We start from the raw sequence: 22,893 nt of genomic DNA, 5'->3' as shown, positions 1-22,893 counted from the left end.
AATTAGATAATTAATCAAATAATTAGTTAAATAATTAAATTCGAATTTATAAATTAATAAAATAATTTAGAAATTAATAATACTAGTTTTCAAAATTTAAAACTGATTTTTTTATTAAATTTTAAGAATTACTAAAACTAATTTCTGATTTAAAAAAAAATAAAATAATAAATACTAAAATAACCAGAAACACAAAATTAGGGTTCAGGGTTAAGTTTTCAGGATCAAACCCGGGTCGAAACCGGGTTGCAAACCGGGTCGAACCCGGGTCGCTCAAGAACACCGCCCCGACTGCCCAGAAACCGGCGTCGTAGGCGTTTCCCGGCGAGCTTTCCGATGAACAGAACGTGACTGGAACATAGCGATTCTGGAGATGTCAACCTCGTCTCTCCTACAGCTCCCCGTCCCTTCGTCCCCAGGTCCCCCTTCCTCGTCGAACACAGCCGGCGAGCGGCAAGCAGCGGCGGCGTAACAATCCGGCGACGCGAAAATCAGAACCAAACTCGACGAAACTGATGCCAAACAACTCAGAAATCGACGATCTTTAAGCTCGTAATCATCAAATCAACAATCAACAATCCAAAACAAAAACCCGAATTCAAAACGGGTTGAAACTCAAAAATACAATTCACTAATCCGGGAATAGAAAAATTAAATAAAAATATGTATCATCATCTAATCAACCTGGGCAATCGATTCATATCACTTTCATCAACCAAAACACAACGATTTGCAAATACCCAATTCGGCTATAAACCCTAAAAATACGAATTGAAAATCGAAGCAATAAAACTCAAAATTGATAACAGAATTAGAAAGTAGAGATCAAGAGCTTTGCAACGAGTACTTACATGTCTGATTTGGAGGTCGGAATCACGATGAAATCGTTAGTTGAATCTCAAGAACACCAAACCCTAATTTCTGGAATTTGGGGATTTTTGCTGAATTTTTCTGATTTTAATTAATTAAATTAATAATAATTACGGTATTTATAGCTGAAAAATTAATACTCCTAAATAAAATTAGGGGGCTAATTATACATTTAATAAAAATATTTGGCCCTAATTTTCATAATTTTTGGGTATTAAAATTTAATTAATAAATATTTTATAAATGCAATATATATGTCAAAAATTCCCAAAAATTGTGAATAATTCAAAAATGCAAAGAAATGGTATAAATAAAAGTCCTATAATTTTATAAAAATAAAAATGTGATTTTTGTGGGGTTTTTAACACCCAACGGGGCCCGGAAAAGTCATTTTTCGTAAAACGAGAAAATTTATAAAATATCTAGATGTTCAGAATATTGGGATTGTAAAAGCCGTTTGATGAAAAAAGGGTCCATTATTTTATTTGAAATACTGGCTTTAAAAGCATTATTTGGGTTGCAAAACGTTTGAAATGAAACCTTTGAATACGATATAAAACATCTGAAAAATACCTTAAAAATGCAGAAATGATACAGAATACACGTAACACGTAACAATTAGGGTTTAACAGATAATCACACATAATTGACATATTAATACACATATTTTATTATAAATATGATATTATACAACGTAAATTTCCCGGTCGTTACAATAAATTACTAAAGAATAATCCTTAGAATCATAATTAATAATCCAAATGTTTCATAATATAAATATAATAATGTTGTCTCTAGGGCACAAACACCAACAATCTCCCACTTACACTAGAGCCAATCACCCATGTATCTAATACCCATGGAACTAGTATGACCTTCGTGCTTTTGCTGCGACAAAACTTTAGTCAGTGGGTCTGCAACATTATCATCAGTATGCACTTTACATATATGTATATCTCCTCTTTCATTAATCTCTCGAAGAAGGTGATATCTCCTAAGTATATACTTTTCCGGGGAATGGGACCTTGGTTCTTTACCCTGCGCGATAGCTCCATTATTATCACAGTAAAGATCAACTGGATCTGTGATCGATGGAACCACACCAAGTCCCGTTATGAATTTCTGTATCAAAACAGCCTCCTTGGCTGCTTCACTGACAACAATATACTCAGCTTCCATTGTAGAATCAACTACTGTCTCTTGCTTTGAACTCTTCCAGCTTACAACACCTCCATTAAGGCAATACACAAAACCTGACTGAGATACTGAATCGTCTCTGTCTCTCTGGAAGCTGGCGTCAGTGTAACCCTTTACAACTAGCTTCTCATCTCCTCCATACACCAAGAATGAATCTTTAGTCCTCTTCAAGTACTTAAGAATATTCTTGACAGCTGTCCAGTGACCCTCACCTGGATTAGACTGGTACCTTCTCGTCATGCTCAAGGCATACGAAACATCAGGACGAGTACATATCATTGCATACATTATAGATCCAATTGTCGAAGCATATGGAACTTTGCTCATACGGCCCTTATCATCTAATGATTTAGGGCAGTTGTCTTTTGAGATCAATATCCCATGAGACATTGGGATATATCCTCTTTTTTCCTCTTACATCCCAAAACGATGCAATACTTTATCAATATATGTACTCTGACTTAGGCTGATTAATTTCATTGATCTATCTCTATAGATCTTGATCCCTAATATATAGGTGGCATCGCCTAAGTCCTTCATCGAGAAACTATTTCCCAACCAAGTCTTAATAGCCTGTAGAGAAGGTATATCATTCCCGATTAGTAATATGTCATCTACATATAGTACTAGGAATGCCACATGGCTCCCACTAACCTTCTTGTAAACACATGGTTCATCTTCATTTTGAAAAAGCCAAATTATTTGATTGTTTCATCAAAATGACGATTCCATCTCCTTGAGGCTTAACTTCAATCCATAAATAAATCGAAGCAGCTTACAGACCATCTTAGCAAACTTGGGATCGATAAAACCCTCAGGTTGTATCATGTATACATCCTCTTCAAGGCTCCCATTTAAGAAAGTGGTTTTGACATCCATTTTCCAAATCTCATAGTCGTAGTAAGCATCTATTGCTGGCAAAATCCTGATGGACTTGACCATAGCAACTAGTGAAAAGGTCTCATTATAGTCTATACCATGAATTTGTTTGAAACCTTTTGCCACTAGTCGCGTTTTATAGGTCTGTACTTTACCATCCATGTCAGTTTTCTTCTTGAAAACCCACTTGCACCCTATAGGTTTTACCCCTTCAGGTGGATCAACTAAAGTCCATACTTTATTTTGATACATGGATTCCATTTCGGATTTCATGGCCTCTAGCCATCTCTCGGAGTGTGGACTATTAATAGCTTCTTGGTAGGTAAGAGGCTCATCATTATCTATGAGCATTACATCATCATCTTGAGTCAAGAGAAATCCATAATATCTCTCCGGCTCATGACGAGCCCTACTAGATCTACGAACAACCTGTGTTTCCCGAGCAGGAACATCTTGATGTACTTACTGCCCACTTTTTAGCTCTGGTTCAATGTTATTTTGTACAACTCGATCTTCATCGAGATCTATAGTCCTCCCACTAATTTTCTTGGAAAGTAACTCTCTTTCAAGAAATACAACGGTTCGAGCAACAAACACTTTATTCTCGGTAGGATTACAGAAACTATACCCTTTAGTTTCTTCAGGATATCCCATAAAATAACATTTATCCGATTTTGGTCCCAGCTTGTCAGACACCAAGCGTTTCATAAACATTTCGCATCCCCATACTTTCATAAAAGACATGCTGTGACGTTTCTCATTCCATATATCATATGGAGTCTTTTGAACCGATTTAGTTGGAACTCAGTTTAATGTATATGCAGCCATTTCTAGAGCATAACCCCAAAAACTTATTGGAAGATCTGCTAGACTCATCATCAATCGTACCATGTCCAACAAGGTACAATTTCTCCTCTCAGAAACTCCATTCCATTGAGGCGTTCCAGGAGGAGTAAGTTGTGATACAATACCACACTCCTTCAAGAAACCTTTAAACTCGAGGCTTAAGTATTCAACTCCACGATCTGATCGTAAAACTTTTATACTTTCCCCTGTTTGCTTTTCCACTTCGGCCTTGTATTCTTTGAACTTTTCAAAAGAATCGGATTTGTTCTTCAAAAGATACACATATCCATATTTACTGAAATCGTCAGTAAATGTAATGAAGTAGTAAAAGCCACCTCTTGCCATCGTATGCATTGGACCACATACATCACTATGTATAAGTCCTAATCATTCGGTGGCCCTTTTACCTTGTTTGGTAAAAGGAGCTTTAGCCATTTTTCCAATGAGACAAGATTTGCATTCTTCGTATGATTCAAAATCAAACTTATCCAAGTAACCATCTTTATGTAATTTGGAAATGTGTTTTTCATTTATGTGACCTAAACGACAATGCCAAAGGTATGTTTGATTTGAGTCTGTCATCTTAATATATTTATTATCATTATTTATGTTATAGACATGAGTATCTAAATCAAGAACATATAAACCATTAAACAAATGTGCAACCTCATAGGTAACATTATTGAATGAAAAGGAACAACTATATTCTGAACCAAAAATGAAAAACCTTTCTTGTCCAAACAAGAAACCGAAATAATGTTTCTGTAAATCGCAGGCACGTAAAAACAGTTCAGTTCTAAAACAAGCCCAGTGGGCAACGATAAACGATAAGTCACTACAGCTAAAGCAGCAACCTTTGCTCCATTGCCAACTCGTAGGTTGACTTCTCCCTTCATCAATGCCCTACTTTCCTGCAGTTCCTGCATATTTATACAAATGTGAGAACCACATCCAGTATCTAATACCTAAGATGTAGAAGTAGACAAGTTGACTTCTATAACATAAATACCTGAATTAGAAGAAGCAATAGCAGCCTTCTTCTTCTTCAGATCTTCTAAATAAGCATGACAGTTCCTCTTTCAATGACCTGGTTTCTTACAATAGTGACAATCACCAACCTTTGGAACACCACCTTTAGGCTTCAAAGCCTTGGTCGGAACAGGTTTCGGATCGGCATCAGATTTAGATCCCATCTTCCTCTTGCCTTTCCATTTACCCTTTCCTTTGGCCTTCCCCTTATTCACCATCAACATGGGAGCAGGGGATGCCTTTTGAACGTTGGTCTCAACAGTTTTCAACAAAGCCAACAATTTGGTGGGTTTTTTATCTATCTCATTCATATTGTAATTCATCACAAATTGAGAGTAGCTGCTATTTAAAGATTGCAAAATAAGATCAATCTGGTGCTCCATAGCAATTGGGGCACCCAACTTGGAAAGGTACTCCATATACCCTATCATTCTTAAAACATACGGTCCAACCAGATCACGTTCTCCCTGCTTACATGCATGTAACAATTTGAAAGTATCAAACCTCTTCTGAAGAGCTTGTCCTTCAAACATACATTTAAGGTGATCAATCATATCATAAGAATCCATATTCTCATGTTATTTCTGATGTTCAGCACTCATGTTCGCTAACATGAGACATTGAACATCCGTGTCATCATCGATATGTTTCTGATAAACATTATGTTGAGCACATGATGCTCCTTCAGGGAGAGGTGCCAGGAGAGGGATATCAATTACATAGAGCTTGCGCTCTTATTTAAGGACAATCCTCAAGTTTCTCTGCCAGTCAAGGAAGTTTATTCCCGTCAGCTTGTCCTTCTCAAGGACTGATCACACAGAGAAGTTGTTTGAATTTTTTACCATTTTGATATCTACAATGTTTAAGTGCATAAGATAAATTAGTCTACAAATGATTATTAAATTATGTTCAAATGATTATTTATATATATTCAAAATATATATCTCCCACTATTTTAATCAAATTAATAGCCCTAACTATTAATTCGGAAAAAATATCTTCTTTATACTTTCTAGTGAGCCAAGATCCAAATTTTTACAACATTTTAGTTCAGCTTTGGCTTTACTCCTAAAACATAATTTAATAAAGTAGACAATATTTGTCAATTATATCAACTATATAACTCTTGGATAGTTTAGTGGAACAATATTTATTCATATTTATCCAATAAATCTCACTAAACTCTATGCCTCTAAGTTCACAATCCTATTATGGTAACTTAGTTAAGTCAAACCCAAAGGTCTAAAAAGTATCATCTACTTCAACACGCTGTCCCACGATAGATGGGAGTACTTCTCTCTGGAGAACCCACTCCTTATCGATCTAGGGGTTAACGTGTTAGATATATTGAGAAGAAATAAATTATATTTTCTCTCCTATTTACTACGGCGACGAAGAATCAAATTATCACTATAACCAACCTGCTATTAACGATATGACAGAAAGAAATAATAGAAAAAGAGCTCCAGTATAAAGAAGGCATCTAAACAACTTAATATAAACATTAGGGTTTTGTTAGTAATATAACGATCATGATCCCATCATAAAGAGATTCCCAATTTTTCCTTGAATAAAATACTTCAAATCAATATTCGTCAATGGTTTGATTTCCAGGTAGTGGAGGAGTCACATCGGTATCGCTTAAAAACCACAGCCTTACAAGTTCAATGAACCCGTTGTTGACAAAATCGCCCCATGTCGGAAATAAAGAAGATTCGTATTTCATTCCGTGTTTCATAAACACGAGAATCTCATAATCATTTATAAATTTTAAAATCTTGAGTCATTACATATTTTATCTTGTTTAGCAGGCATGACATGGGTGACGTATCTAATGCATACATTCATGCATGATTAATCTAATTAAAGCATGCATCATTAGCTATTCTATACATACATTCATACATCAATATGTAATGTGCGGTATGTAAACGTGTTTGGTTATGGTCTTTATCCTACGTGATCCTTTCAAGCTAATGAAAGGATCAAGGTCAATCTATAGTGAATAATATAAATACAATTATAATTACAAATCTTTATTTTTCTTGTCTCGATTACTACTTCTCTTCTTGGATCATGCCTCCTTGAAGTATATTACATTAAAACAATCTATACTAATGTATTTACATAAGAAAACTCGAGTTACATTCGAGATAAACGAATTACAAAGAATAAATGACATGCAAGTCATATTTAGAAACCAAAACCATAAAAACACCATTAACTTAAGGGTCTTAAGGCCATAACCATACACCATGATATCACATGACACATAAAAAAACACTTATAATCTTAACATGGTATCACGTATCATAGTTCAGACTATATAATCAAACACAACATATTTTCCAAAATCTGAAAATTAAAATCAGCTATCTAAAAAATAAAAATCGCTATTTCAAGGCCTGTAACAACATCCAATGGCTTACAGACGCGAATCTGACATTGTCAGTCTTGCTCAGTGACCCGATTACAGTCAGAAAACTCATATCATTTGCAAAAATCGGACACTGGACACAGATTTCACCAAATCTGTTCAGCTTTTTTCAAAAATCACATCGTATACAATCTCCATAATAAAAATAAACTATATCATATATACTCACACATCGATACATACAACCATCACATGATTATAAAATACATCATGAATATCATATATATATATATTCAAAATCATATATACAGGCATATACACGCACCAAAAATTATATGCATGCTCACTTATATCAAAATTGTAAACATACAACCGAATTGAAATGTTTCGCAAGTAGCTCTGATGCCATTGTTGGGATTCATGACATAAACACAGCGGAAAAATAAAAAATAAATATAAAAAATGAAACCCCAAACACAGGATCCATGCGAAACAAGACATTTAATTCGGAGATTAGATGTTTACCTTAATAAAGATTTCCTTCTAATTGTGATGAATGTACAGATCTTGATGAACCAATACAGCAACCCTCCTTTCGAAGATCTGCTCTCCAAGGTATCCACACGAACGCCCGATCGTCCAACGATCACCAGAGCCGGTACTAGCCGATTTGGATTAGATGTTTAACTTAATAAAGCTTTCCTTCTGATTGTGATGAATGTACAGATCTTGATGAACCAACACAGCAGCCCTCCTTTCGAAGATCTGCTCTCCAAGGTATCCACACGAAAGCCCGATCGTCCAACGATCACCGGAGACGGTACTAGCCGATTTGGTTGCCTATTTTCTCTCTCCCTCTCTAGCCTCTCTAAGATGTAGAGCTGCTAGGGTTTTCTCAAAAACGTGATGTGTCAACTAAACCCTAAAAATATAAATCTTAATGTATATATAGGGAGAGAGGATTTGGGCCTAACCCTAATCTTAATGGGCTTCTAAAAGGACCCATTCTGATTTTGGGTTTATATAATTATTAAATTCGAATTCTAATATATATACAATTAATCAAGTCTCACTTAATTAATTATATAATTAAATTCGAATTAACAATAATATATTTAAATTCATAGTTTAAATAACACTCTGTTTTAAACGTTCTTTGTGTGTGACCCTATAGGCTATTATTACGTTGGAAATAATTTTATTTTCTAATAATAAAATTTTAAATAATGAGTGGCATCTAGTAATATATCATTGCTCCCCAAGTAATAATAATGATTGGTGATTCAGTTAAACCTTTCGTGAATAATGTACAATCTAATATAATCCCTTTAGCCTTACATTATAGATCAAACTCGAGGAATGCATTGTTTCATCCTCTGCAAGTGTTTAATCCTTCTTTCCTTGATCAATGAGTAAACTATTAAACAAATCACTATTTGAGCACGACCATGCATTTTATAGTCTCACTCAATCAAGAGGTCAATAATATCATTCCTTTGATAAAGGAGAGTTAAATCCCATCTAAATCATTCATATTTCTCATACGATTTATAAATACCCATTGTCTATTTTTATTATTACCCGATCAAGGATAACTTTCAATAGTATCAAAGTATATTAATTCTCGTATAGAAATATAATGATTTTGGGTCAAAGGACCAATACATCATTATCAGTGTGAGATTAACTTATGACACTTTAAACATGTAGTATCTCGCAACAGGTCAATCCAGCACCATGTATTTAATGCATGTGCCTGTGTTTTGACTTTAATATCACCATACCTATGATCAATGAGATATGATCATCAGTCAAAAAACATGCTAGTCTCAACGTATTTATTATCATCCCTTAACAATAATACTTGACTAGGGATCTTTAGGAATATCAATACTATTCTCATAATCTCATTTCTGAATCACGTACTTAGAGATACAGATTTACATATCATACTCCAAGGACATTTATTAATCTAACATTTTATCGCAGAAAATAAAAATATAATATATTACTAAAGAATAATCTTTAGAATCATAATTAATAATCCAAATGTTTCATAATATAAACATAATAATGTTGTCTCTAGGGCACAAACACTAACAAAAATGATATTTCTCCCAGTTGAGAACCAGATTGGTCTCAACACACCTTTTAAGAACTTCGCCAAGATTTTGCAAGCACTCGTCGAAAGAATTCCCGAACACAGAAAAATCATCCATGAACATCTCCATATTCTGACCAATCATTTCCGAGAAAATGGCCATCATACATCTCTGAAATGTGGCAAGTGCACCACACAACCCAAAAGAAACTCTTCTGAAGGCAAAAGTACCAAACAGACGAGTGAAGATAGTCTTTTCCTGATCTTCTGGAGCAATGCAAATCTGATTGTAACCTGAATAGCCATCCAGAAGACAATAGTATTCATGCCCAACCAACCTGTCAAGCATCTGATAAATAAAAGGAAGAGGGAAGTGATCCTTCCTCGTGGCCTTTTTCAGCTTCCAATAATCCATGCAAACTCTCCACCCCGTGACTATTCGAGTAGGAATGAGCTCATTCTTCTCATTAGCAACCATTGTGATGCCTCCTTTCTTCGGCACACACTGAACTAGGCTCACCCCAAAACTATCAGAAATAGGATAGATGATCCCTGCTCTAGCCACTTGAAAATTTCCTTCTTTATGACCTCTTTCATGATCGGATTCAACCTTCGTTGTTGCTCAACAGTCGGCTTACTTCCTTCCTCTAGCAGAATTTTATGCATGCAATAAGAAGGGCTGATTCCCTTGAAATCTGCTATAGTCCATCCAATTGTCGATTTGACTCTCTCAGAATTCTCAAGAGTTTTTCCTCATCACTACCTGAAAGGTCAGATGCAATAATAACAGGCAAAGTAGATGCATCACCTAAAAATGCATACCTCAAGTGTTCAGGTAATGGTTTAAGCTCGGGTGTAGGAGTTTCCTCAATAGATGACTTGAGACGCTTTGTAGACTTTTTCAGCTCTTCCAATCCAAGAGATTCAAAAGGCATATCCAGCCTTCGCTTCCAAGGAGAAGTATTCAAATACTGCAACTGCACATCACCTTCACTATCTGAATTCCCTATCAAGGCTTTCTTTAAGGCATCAGACCTTAGCATTTGATCAAGTTCTAAAGTAACCACATAATCGACCAATTCGACTTATAAGCACTCCTCGTTATCAGTAGAGAATTTCATGGCATTGAAAACATTAAACGTCACATCCTGATCCAGTACTCGCATAGTGAGCTCACCCTTCTGCACATCAATCAAGGTTCGACCAGTAGCCAAGAATGGTCTTTCCAAGATTATGGGAATCTTTTTATCCTCCTTGAAATAAGAAATTACAAAGTCAGCAGGAAAGATGAGTTTCTCCACCTGGACCAAAATATCCTCCACAATGCCTCGTGGATATGTAATAGAACGATCGACCAACTGCAAAGACATATAAGTAGGCTTTGGATCAGGTAAATCAAACTTCTTGAAGGAAGACAAAGACACCAGATTGATGCTAGCTCCCAAATCACATAAACACTTGTCGAATGATAAATTTCCGATGGTACAAGGAATAGTGAAACTTCCAGGATCTTTAAGCTTTGGATACAACTTTTGTTGCAGCACAACACTGCATTCCTCCGTGAGAGCAACGGTCTCTATTAGGGCGGTAAATACGCGCTAATAATACACACAAGTATACGCATTCGCAAGTAATATAGAATACTTTCTAGTTCGTTCCCACAGAGACTCGGACTAATTATGCTCAATTAACACTTACTCACCAATGTATGATTACTTCTCAATGTTAAGACAATAACACATAGAATTGATTAACTAATTATTAACTATAATTAACTACTAGAATTAAACACTTAGTTGACACTTGAATTAACAATATTAAACACACATGAGATCATAACTTCATTACTACTTCCTTCAATAGTTATTGTTATTACCCTTAGCATGTAACGGTGATGATATTAATCGAACAAAACTAAACTGATAAAAGCCAATTTTCATTGTACTAATACCATTCTACCAAGCACCCACAATTAAGATAGGAGTTGAATAGTCATCAATTATGTTGAGACCCTATATGTCTACAGAATTTGACAACATAACGATTTAAGTACAAGTTGTTCCTTATGATTACACAGGGAAAGTAAAACGGTTAGAGTTACCCACTAATCATGTATACACATACATGAACCTATGCTAGCATGGCAAGTTCTAAATATCAAGATCCACCGTCGCTTCACAAGAGATTAACACCCTATCTTATATATTCACGATGCACATAAGACGAATAAGCACAACCAATACTAGATATCATACAATTATCACACACTAAGGTATTAAACAACTAACTAAAGAATTCCATAGCAAATCCGTTACGACCCCATGATCATGATTAGCCCATGATTGAACTAATCGTCACCATGGGTTCATATGAAAACATGATAATAACACACGAGATAATTAATAAAACTACTTTTATTAAACTAGAGTACGTCACAAGAGTAAATAGGTTCAAGTAAAGAAAACTAGCATCCACTGTTACAACGAATAAAATAATCACAAGAAACTATGCTTCCTCTTCATTGCGATGTGCTAAAATGGTCTTCTTCCTTATCTCCATGCTCCTTGATTAATACCACGATTCAACACACGTGAAACGTCTCTGAAAACTACTTATATAGAAGCCCCAAAAAACCCAGCCATCTAAGAAGTCAGAAGTCTAGCAGAACAAGAACTCTAAAAATTAGATTTTTAATTCGCGCCCCTAAGCGGGCGCCCAGCAACCTGAGTGGCCGCCCTGCCGCCCAGCCAGGCTAAGCGGGCGCCCATCACCTTACTGGAAAATGCTCTGTTCTGCTCCCGTTCTCTGCTGCATTCTGCTCATATCTTCCCACTTGCAATGCCAAACACATACTAAGGCTTATTCTTGATGAAATCTCCCCATAAACACAAGGAACACCCTGAAATGCACAAACACTAGAAAAACGCATCAAATACACAAAATACTTGATTTCAAGACATCAATTCAAGCCATTATAAGACGTTCTAAGTGGTATAAAATGCCACTTATCACACCCTCAAACTTAAATCGATGCTTGTCCTCAAGCGTCACAGACTCAAAAACAAAACAAAAACATGCATGAATGCAATCTATATAATATGCAGTGATCCCCCTCACTACGACCAAACCAACCAACTTATGACATCTCAACAAATGCAATTAGGCGAATAAAGATCAATCAAATCATGCAAACTAACATACAACCAGAAACGTGGTGTGTGCTGATGCTTAACAGATATGCTTCGAAACTAGATCAATTATCATAACTCGACTATCCTCAAGGTAATCACATGATTATACGAAGAATAAATTCTAGGCACAAAATGACTTAAACACTTCAAGATTACTGGAGCTTATTGCGGAATCATGCTTTTTATTCAACACAACAACAATGCTTATTTGACCGTGCAATGAGTGAGGTCCACAAAAGACTTATACAATGGCATCCATTTAGCGAGCGTTAGGTTAGCGGATCCCATACTATAAAAGCCTTAGGTCACTAGGCACAAAGTCCCCTAAGAACTTAATAACTCGAATACCAAAGAGCCCATGCGTGATCAATTATGCATTAACTATTTACATTTTTTATTTTATTTTATTTTATTTTTTTTCTATTTTTTCCTCTCTTTTTTTTTCTTTTTTTTTCAAATTTCTGAGCAAATGTGTTTCGCTCCATCTTGCTCAACCCTAGACTACTCGCACAAAAATACGAGCCGGCTACTAGCCATTTGACACCTAACCACAATTAGCAATGAATTCCAATTTTTACACCAATGTATTCTTTTCATGCCTTTTATCATTAAGAACCTATTATAAATTCTAAGCATAATCAATAGATTAACCTCAAAAACCATCAAACCATGACAACAATCTAGTCCTTAAGCATACTCTAAGACTTAGTGAAATTACAAGTGTTTCTAGCATGCATGTCATCCTACAAGACTCAACATCACTCTAACGCTATCACTACACTCGCATCAATATCACAAATCAATTGGTAAAGCAACGCAAAAGGGATCATGGTAAATGCATGAGCTAAATGACATCATAAATAAAGCTATAAAATATAATAAAAAAAAACTATATGGCAAAAATATGCAATTATATGAACTAAACTATCATGAATATGCAACTATATGACACACATAAAAAAATATTCCTTAACTACCACCCCCAAACTTAAAATCTTCACTGTCCCCAGTGAAGGTAGTAGAAAGGAACTCAGGGTATACCTACTCGGAGAAATCATCGTCATCACCCTCAGAGGGTGGAGTATCAGGAGGCGGATAAACAGAGTCCTCACCAAAAATGGGCCACTGGATGTCAGCTCCAAGGCCTCTAAAAGCAGTCCCCAGTGCAAGGGTGAGCTCCTGAGCAAACCTACTCTGCGTCTCGTACATAGCGTCCATCCTCCTCGACAGCCTCCTATATTGGGCATCAGCCATTCCAGCACCCTCCTGAGCTCTAGAAGAGCCTGCCTCATCACAACCCAGCCTAGAAATGGTAGCACCAGCTGCTGGACGTCCTCTTGGAAGACGATAACCCAGCCCATGCTCCTTGGGCTCTCCACCCGTCCACTCCTGCATCACATTCAAAGTCCCTGAATCAATAGGAGCGGCCGGCATCTGCAACTGCTCGTGAGAAGGCCAATGAACTCCCACTGCTCGGCATAGCTTCATGACAGTAGATGCATAAGGGATGTTCATGTGCTTCGCTCCCCTCAAAAACTTCAGAATTCCTTGGTAGATGAACTCACCAAGGTCCACACAATACCCCTCATTCAAAATACCCCATAACAACCTTGCTCCCTCAATTGTAACCTCATGTGCATGTGAAGTAGGTAGAATATTAGCACAAATAAAGGCATTCCATGCACGGGCATACCTATTCATCGCAATCTCCAGAAAAGAACGATACTCATTAGTCCCAGTCTTGAACTTCCAAACCGTGCCCGGTTGACAGAGAGTAGCACAAATCAAATCCAAATCAAATACCTCAGAGGGCTTCTCATTCCAATTCTCCTGCGTGGGCTTCCGCTGTCGCTGCCCAATCACACGAAGAATCACCTCAGGATGATAATCCACCGTTAGCCCACACACAACAGAAAATCCATTCTTTTCAACCTTTGCGTTTGCATAGAACTCGCGAACCACGCTCATCGGAACCGCCTCTGGCGACTCACAAAAAGAAATCCAACCCTTTTCAGCAATCATCGGCAACAACTCACCATCCCTCCCCGATGGTAAGAATCCCTTCTCCTTCAAAATCGGCTTACCCAGAAGCCTAGTATACTCCTCCTTAACAGCCCTATCAAACAAACGAGGTCTCGCAGCAGTACCCCTCGAAGAATCAACAGTAGGAACAGTGCTGCTATCAATAGTCCTGGATCTCTTGGGTGCCACTGAAACTGAGAAAAAGTGTTTAAGATTTGTGTTTTTTGAATATGGGAGAGAGTTTTAAGGTTGAAAGTGTATGAGGGAGTATTTGGAATAGTTGTATGTATATATAGGGTAGAGATTAGGGTTAAAAATTGATTAGGAGTGGGGTTGAGGGTTAAAAATGTGGGTTTATGGGAAAAGGATTCGTGGGTAGTGGGTTGTGTTTTTATTTTTTGTGTTTTCTGATTTTTTTTATTTTTATTAGGCTTAAAAAAATTCAGGTAAACGGGTCATGAGCGGCCGCCCAGCTGAGCTGAGCGGGTGCCCAACATCCTGAGCGGCCACCCAGCAAGGCTGAGCGGGCGCCCAGGTGGTCTCTGGAAAAATATTTTTTTCTTGCCCTTTTTTCTGATTTTTTTTTGTGTTTTTGGATAGGTTACTGACCTTTAATGGTTCCTATAACAACAAATCTCGGATTGCCTCCCAAGAAGCACTTCTTTTACGTCATTAGCTTGACGTAGTGTACCTTGCTCAAGTTGACAATAAAACGGCACTAACCACTTCCCGGTTTTCCGTGTCCCCATAGTAATGCTTCAAAAGCTGACCATTAACCTTGAATGCTTGGCCCGAATCGTTCTCAAAAATCTCTACCGCTCCATGTGGAAACACAGTTTTGACAATAAAAGGTCCAGACCACCTTGATTTCAACTTTCCAGGAAAAAGTCGGAGACGAGAGTTGAATAAAAGAACTTCTTGCCCCGACACAAATGACTTAGGATATAGTTTCCTTTCGTGCCACCTTTTCACTTTTTCCTTGTACATTTTGTTGTTCTCGTACGCTTGGAGTTGAAATTCATCAAGTTCATTTAACTGAAGCATTCGCTTCTTTCCAGCTGCATCTAGATCAAGGTTCAACTTCTTCAACGCCCAATAAGCCTTATGCTCAAGCTCCGCAGGTAAATGACATCCCTTACCATAAACAAGTTGAAACGGGGACATCCCAAGTGGAGTCTTGTATGTTGTTCTATAAGCCCAAACAGCTTCATCGAGCTTTAAAGACCAATCCTTCCTTGACGGATAAACAATTTTCTCTAGAATACGCTTGATCTCTCTATTAGACACTTCCGCTTGACCATTCGTTTGCGGATGATAGGCAGTAGCAACACGATGATTCACATTATAGCGCTGCATCATAGAAGTGAACTTACGGTTGCAGAAATACGACCCCTCATCACTTATGATTACTCGTGGCGTTCCAAACCTTGTGAAAATCTGCTTATGAAGAAAATTCAACACTACCTTTGCATTATTCGTCGGTAGAGCCTTGACTTCTGCCCATTTTGAGACATAATCGACTGCCAGCAAGATGTACTGATTATTACAGGACGAGATAAATGGTCCCATGAAATCGATTCCCCAAACATCAAAGACCTCGACTTCAAGCATCACATTTAACGGCATCTCATCCTTCCTCGTAAGATTCCCCATTTTTGGCAACGATCACACCTTAAAATGAACTGATGTGCATCTTTAAACAAAGTAGGCAAGAAAAACCCTTCTTACAGAATACGAGCTGCTGTCTTTTCACCACCATAATGTCCACCATAAACTGTGGAGTGGCAGTCTCGTAATATCCCCTCCGTCTCACAGAATGGGATACATCTCCCGATGATCTGGTCAGCTCCTTGTCTAAACAAATACGGTTCATCCCATATGTACCACTTCACCTCATGCAGAAACTTCTTCTTTTGAGCTGTATTCATATTAGGAGGCATTATATTGCTGACAAGATAGTTCACAATATCTGCGAACCATGGCTCTTCCTCCTGAACTGCGAATAACTTCTCATCCGGAAAAGATTCGTTGATCAATGTCTTATCATGTGAAGTAGAATCGGGATTCTCCAATCTAGAGAGATGGTCAGCTACTTGATTCTCAGTACCTTTTCAATCCTTGATCTCTAACTCAAATTCCTGTAGCAAGAGCACCCAACGAATAAGTCTAGGCTTCGAATCCTTCTTGGAAACCAAATAGCGAATGGCCGCATGATCAGTGAATACTGTCACCTTTGTCCCAAGTAGATAAGATCGAAATTTTTCGAAACCAAAGACTATAGCAAAGAGCTCCTTCTCAGTAGTGGTGTAGTTCATTTGAGCTCCATTTAGAGTCTTACTAGCATAGTAGACCACATGAAAAAGATTATTCTTGCACTGCCCAAGAACTACTCCCATCGCTTAATCACCTGCATCACACATCATCTAAAAAGGCTCTCTCTAATCAGGTGCCGTAATAACCGGTGATGTTATCAAACTCTTCTTGAGAGTCTCGAATTCTGCCAAGCATTCATCATCAAATTTGAAAGGCACATCCTTCTCGAGCAAGTTGCACAATGGCTTAGATATCTTCGAGAAGTCCTTAATGAAATGCCAATAAAAACCCGCATGACCAAGAAAACTACGGATTCCTCACAGAAATAGGTGGTGGAAGATTTTCAATGACTCCCACATTGGCTTTGTCCACCTCAAGACCCTTGCTAGAGACCTTATGCCCAAGAATAATGCCTTCACACACCATAAAGTGACATTTTTCCCAATTGAGCACCAAATTAGTTTCCACACACCTTTTGAGCACCGCACGAAGATTATTCAAACATTCATCATACGAATGTCCAAAGACGGAGAAGTCGTCCATGAACACTTCGACATTATTTCCAATCATATGAGAGAATATAGCCATCATACATCTCTGAAAAGTGGCAGGGGCGCCATATAAGCCAAACGAAACTCTGTGAAAAGCGAACGTGCCAAATGGACAAGTGAAGGTAGTCTTTTCTTGATCCTCTGGTGCAATGCAAATCTGATTATACCCCGAATAGCCATCCAGAAGACAATATTACTCATGACCGGCGAACCTGTCAAGCATCTGATCAATAAATGGAAGAGGGAAGTGATCTTTTCTCGTGGCCTTGTTCAACTTTCTGTAATCCATGCATACCCTCCATCCTGTGACTGTTCGAGTGGGGATGAGCTCGTTCTTCTCATTTGCTACCACAGTAATACCTCTTTTCTTAGGTACACATTGCACGGGGCTCATCTAAGAACTGTCAGAAATAGGATATATGATTCCTGCATCCAGCCACTTCAGAATTTCTTTCTTCACCACTTCTTTCATGATAGGATTAAGTCATCGCTGTTGCTCAACAGTTGGCTTACTACCTTCTTCTAGCATAATTTTATGCATGCAGTACGAAGGGATGATCCATTTGATATCTGCTATAGTCCATCCAATAGCTGATTTGAATTCTCTCAAAATCCTCAAGAGCTTGTCCTCCTCACTACCTGAAAGGTCAAATGCAATAATAACAGGTAAAGTAGATGTATCACCTAAAAAAGCATATCTCAAGTGTTCAGGAAATGGTTTAAGCTCCAAAGTAGGTGCTTCCTCAATAGATGGTTTGAGCTTTCCTTCAGCATTCTTGAGATCAGAAGTACCAAGAGATTCAATGGCATGTCTAGTTTTCGCTTCCAAGGAGAAGCATTTAGATATTGTAGTTGCTCATTGCCATCCTCATCATCACTGTCAAACTCCCCCACTAAGGCTTTTTTAATGCGTCAGACATTAGAATATGATCAAGTTCTGAAGTTACCACAGAATCAATCAAATCCACCTTTAAGCATTCCTCGTCTTCTGTAGGGAATTTCATCGCTTTGAATACATTGAGTGTCACATCCTGATCCTGCACCCTCATAGTAAGTTCACCTTTCTGCACATTTATCAAGGTACAGCCTGTAGCCAAGAAAGGTCTTCCCAAGATTATGGGGATCTTCTTATCTTCCTCGAAATCCAAAATGACAAAGTCTGTATGGAAGAAGAGCTTATCCACCTTTACTAACACGTCCTCCACTATGCCCCGTGGATATGTAATAGAACGATCAGCCAATTGTAGAGACATGTAGGTGGGCTTTGGATCAGGCAAATTCAACTTTTTGAAGATAGACAACGGAATCAGATTGATGCTTGCTCCCAAATCGCACAGGCATTTATTAAAAGACAACTTGCCAATGGTGCAAGGAATGGTGAAGCTACCTGGATCTTTAAGCTTTGGAGTTAATTTCTATTGTAGCACAACACTGCACTCTTCCGTTAGAGCAACGGTCTCAAGGTTATCCAGTTTTACCTTCCTTCAAAGAATACTCTTCATGAATTTCGCATAACTAGGCATTTGCTCCAGAGCCTCAGCGAAAGGTATGTTGATGTGAAGTTTCTTAAACACCTCCAGAAACTTACCAAACTGCTTATCCAGTTTTTGTTGTTGCAATCTCTTAGGGAAAGGTGGTGGAGGATAGAGTTGTTTCTCCCCTGTATTACCCTCAGGAAGAGTGTGTTCAACAGTAGTCTTCCTTGGTTCCGCCGCTTTCTCCTTTTGCTTCTTTTCTTCATCACCAACTTCAGCTTCTCCGTCTTTTGCTTTTTCAGCATCAACAACTTTTCCAGACCTTAAGGTAATATCCTTGACTTGCTCTTTAGCTTCCTTCCTGCCTAGCACTTCAGTATCACGAGGAAGTGTGCTAGGTTAACGATTGAGCATTGTATTGGCTATTTGACAGATTTGATTTTCCAAGGTCTTGATAGAAACATTCTGACTTTTGCACAACAGCTTGAGTTCCTCGAAATCAGCACTAGAAGGTGGAGCAGCACCTCCTTGTTGAGGATATGATTGCCTTTGAGCATACTGCTGTGGTTGCTGAAATCCAGGTGGATTAAACTGTTTACTTACGCCTTGATGATATGGTTGCTAAATAGCATTCTGAGTATTGCTCCAGCTGAAATTGGGATGATTTCTGTTGTTCGGATGATAAGTAGCTGGCACAGGCTGCTGCGGTCGCTGATAATTGTTCACATACTGAATAGATTCATTAACAAGAGAACACTGATCTGTAGCATGAGAACCTGCACAAAGCTCACAGACCATAGCTATCTGATTGACTCCATAGGTGGCTAAAGAATCGACCTTCATAGATAGCGCTTGGAGCTGCGCTGCAATAGCTGTAGCTGCATTAACTTCCAGAATACCTGCTACCTTCCCAGGCATCGTCCTTTGAGTTGGGTTTTGATGCTCATTTGCAGCCATAGTTTCAATAAGATTATAAGCCTCAGTATAGCTTTTGGCCCACAAAGCGCCTCCAGCTGCTACATCGAGCATGGGCCGAGATTGGGCCCCCAAACCATTATAGAAACCAGTGATCACCATCCAGTCAGGCATACCATGATGTGGACACTTTCTTAACATCTCCTTGTAGCGCTCCCAAGCTTCGCGCATAGATTCTGTTGGTTGCTGCGCAAACTGAGTAAGAGCACTCCTCATAGCTGCAGTCTTCGCCATTGGATAAAACTTTACCAGAAACTTTTGCGCAAGATCTTTCCAAGTAGTGATGGACCCAGCTGGTTCAGAATGTAACCAGTCCTTAGCTTTATCCCTCAGAGAGAATGGGAAAAACCTCTGCTTGATAGCCTCATCAGTCACACCATTATATTTGAAAGTACTACAGATCTCGACAAAATTCCTGATGTGCATGTTGGGGTCTTCAGTTGCAGCACCTCCGAAAGAAACAGAATTTTGCACCATCTGAATAGTGCCCGACTTGATTTCAAAAGTGTTAGCCTGAATAGCCGGATGAAGGATGCTTGACTGAATGTCATCAATTTTAGGCCGAGAAAAATCCATAAGAGCTGGATTTATCGGAACTATACGATCACCCATGATTACTGGTTCTTTCTGCTCACTCTCTTTATCCGATCTTCAAAATCTATCTTCCCCGGAATATCAAGAACTGAGTCTGTCTCCTCAGCCGTATCTAAAGTCCTCTTGCGAGTACGAGAACGTGTTTGCATAAACTCTCGCTAAAGTACCTGAAACACAACCGGAAACGATAAGTAACACATCTTAATCAATGAGTCCTAATGACCACTGATGGTAAGTACATAAACTAAACAAATACGCCGAGTCCCCGGCAGCGGCGCCAAAAACTTGTTAGGGCGGAAAACACGCGCTAATAATACACGCAAGTATACGCATTCGCAAGTAATATAGAATACTTTCTAGTTCGTTCCCATTGAGACTCAGACTAATTATGCTCAATTAACACTTACTCACCAATGTATGATTACTTCTCAATGTTAAGACAATAACATATAGAATTGATTTACTAATTTTTAACTAGAATTAACTACTAGAATTAAACACTTAGTTGACATTTGAATTAACAATATTAAACACACATGAGATCATAACTTCATTACTACTTCCTTCAATAGTTATTGTTATTACCCTTAGCATGTAACAATGATGATATTAATCGAACGACACTAAACTGATAAAAACCAACTTTCGTTGTACTAATACCATTCTACCAAGCACCCACAATTAAGATATGAGTTGAATAGTCATCAATTATGTTGAGACCCTATATGTCTATAGAATTTGACAACATAATGATTTAAGCACAAGCTGTTCCTTATAATTACACAGGGCAAGTAAAACGGTGAGAGTTACCCACTAATCATGCATACACATACATGAACCTATGCTAGCATGACAAGTTCTAAATCTCAAGATTCACCGTCGCTTCACAAGAGATTAACACCCTATCTTATATGTTCGCGATTTACATAAGACGAATAAGCACAACCAATACTAGATATCATACAATCATCACACACTAAGGTATTAAACAACTAACTAAAGAATTCCATAGCAAATCCGTTACGACCCCATGATCACGATTAACCCATGATTGAACTCATCGTCACCATGGGTTCATATGAAAACATGATAATAACACCCGAGAATAATTAATAAAACTACTTATATTAAACCAGAGTACGTCACAAGAGTAAATAGGTTCAAAGTAAAGAAAACTAGCATCCACTGTTACAACGAATAAAAGAATCACAAGAAACTATGCTTCCTCTTTGTTGTGATGTGCTAAAATGGTCTTCTTCCTTATCTCCTTACTCCTTGATTAATACGACGATTCAACACACGTGAAACGTCTCTAAAAACTACTTATATAGAAGCCCCACAAAACCCATCCATCTAAGAAGTCAGAAGTCCAGCAGAACAAGAACTCTAAAAATCAGATTTTTAGTTCGCGCCCCTGAGCGGCTGCCCAGCAATCCTGAGCGGGCGCCCAGCTTCCTGAGCAACCGCCTAGCCAGGCTGAGCGGGCGCCCAGCACCTTACTTGAAAATGCTCTATTATGCTCCCGTTCTCTGCTGCATTCTGCTCCTATCTTCCCACTTGCAATGCCAAACACATACTAAGGCTTATTCTTGATGAAATCTCCCCATAAACACAAGGAACACCCTAAAATGCATAAACACTAGAAAAACGCATCAAATACACAAAATACTTGATTTTAAGACATCAATTCAAGCCATTATAAAATGTTCTAAGTGGTATAAAATGCCACTTATCAGTCTCTAAGTCATCAAGCTTCACTTTCCGAGAGAGAATACTTTCATAAACTTCGCATAGCTAGGCATCTGTTCAAGAGCTACAGTGGAAGGTATGTTGATATGAAGTTTCTTGAACACCTCTAAAAACTTAGCAAATTTCTTATCCAACTTTTGCTTCTGCAGCCTCTTAGGAAAAGGAGGTAGAGGATAGACTTGTTTCTCCCATTTATTACCCTCAGGAGGAGTCTGTTCCACAGTTTTCTTCCTTGGTTTCACCTCTGCTTCCTTTTGCACATCTTCTTCAGCCACAACTTCATCTTCTGAAACTTGAGATTTTTCGGGACTTGCAACCTTCCTAGACCTCAATATAATTGCCTTAACCTCCTTTTTTTCTTGCTTCTTTCCTGGAACTTCTGTGTCACTAAGGAGTGTACCAGGTTGTCGATTCAGCAAGGCATTGGCAATCTGCCCAATTTGACTCTCCAAGGTCTTAATAGAAACCGCCTGGCTCTTGTACATGAGCCTCAACTCCTCCAATTCAGATTTTTCATTAGATTGTTGCAGTTGGAGTTGTTTTGGTGCATATTGCGGTTGCTGAAAACCAGGAGGGTTGTATTGCTTTGATGTATACTGCTGATAAGGCTGTTGCACCGCATTCTGATTGTTGCTCCAGCTAAAGTTAGGATGATTGGGATTGTTGGGATGATAGGTGGCTGGAACTGGTTGCTGTGACCTCTGAAAGTTGCTCACGAACTGAG

At 38.2% G+C, this 22,893-nt stretch overlaps 1 pseudogene; it reads right to left on the bottom strand.

Annotated features, from left to right (window-relative positions):
- Window positions 1-273: 273 nt before the first annotated feature.
- Window positions 274-22,893, bottom strand: part of LOC141695722 (uncharacterized) — a 44,193-nt pseudogene continuing 21,573 nt past the window's right edge.

Source organism: Apium graveolens, chromosome 11 (assembly GCF_009905375.1).
Source record: "Apium graveolens cultivar Ventura chromosome 11, ASM990537v1, whole genome shotgun sequence".
NCBI lineage: Eukaryota > Viridiplantae > Streptophyta > Magnoliopsida > Apiales > Apiaceae > Apium > Apium graveolens.
This window is presented reverse-complemented; position numbering and strand designations above follow the sequence as displayed.